At 35.1% G+C, this 1013-nt stretch overlaps 1 protein-coding gene across 1 annotated transcript in view; it reads right to left on the bottom strand.

The window, feature by feature from the left end:
* Window positions 1-1013, bottom strand: part of LOC108751380 (neurogenic locus Notch protein) — a gene marked incomplete at its 3' end in the record, with an annotated part of 297572 nt that overhangs the window by 201493 nt on the left and 95066 nt on the right. The gene's annotated exons all lie outside the window — the stretch shown is intronic.

The raw sequence follows: 1013 nt of genomic DNA, 5'->3' as shown, positions 1-1013 counted from the left end.
GTATATGGCAGTCCGCGCAATATTTGTTCACTCCACACATGAGAAATATTGTAAATATACGTATTAAAAAAATTATACGTAAATGTCAATGTACTGCCGTAATCTAGATTTTTTTTTAAATTATTATCACTATTTATAATTCGAATGAAAAAGTTCGAATTCCTGAAAAATTATTAGACGTACGATAGCAACTTCAAGCATCTTCGATCGTGAACGCGACTCAAGTGATAATTGAATATCCGACGATGCGCCGAACATCTGCGCGCGTGTGTGTTTTTATAATGCTACAGGTTCGCGAATTACATGCGTGTTTTGCACTCTGTATCACGAAATTGTGCGTACCCAGGATTGGACCAGCTTGTCATAGGTCACGCGATACTTACATACTTACTACGTGATGCACACCGACAATCTAAGAGGCGTCTTACAACGTCGTGATTACACGTCGGTGCTAAAAGCGGTGCAATTTCAGATTAGCTACACGTCGTTTGTCGGCCGACAACTCGTTTCGAGATAAGAGTTCAAGTTGAAATTCGGATTTTATCAAGAGTCGAACTTTTCTTGCGGTACGAGAAACTAGATAGACATAATGATAATCAATATGTTTTTATGCACAATTTATAATTATTATAATTATCATACTTTTCAAACGACAATTGCTATCCTTTACGTAATACAATAAAAATGATTGTTTATATTTTACGTTTATTTTTAATAGTTGATATTTTAAAATAAATAGACTAACGATAAGTCGGAGATGTATTATTTGCAGCTTACGAGAACAGATATAACGAGATTATAACTAGAGAGAGACATTCACTACGATAAAAGAGATGAAGATTCCGATAAACTTTATCTAACAACGTGACATTTTCGAATACCAAAAATATACGTGATGGGGACGAAAGAAATTGAGATACGTGACTATCGATGACTCACGAATCCGTTTAGGGATGAGTCATAAGATATCTGAGATAAGACCAAATATTCGAGACGGATCTTAAGGGTAGTTA

The sequence above is a fragment of the Trachymyrmex septentrionalis genome, unplaced genomic scaffold (assembly GCF_001594115.1).
Source record: "Trachymyrmex septentrionalis isolate Tsep2-gDNA-1 unplaced genomic scaffold, Tsep1.0 scaffold1, whole genome shotgun sequence".
Taxonomy (NCBI): domain Eukaryota; kingdom Metazoa; phylum Arthropoda; class Insecta; order Hymenoptera; family Formicidae; genus Trachymyrmex; species Trachymyrmex septentrionalis.
This window is presented reverse-complemented; position numbering and strand designations above follow the sequence as displayed.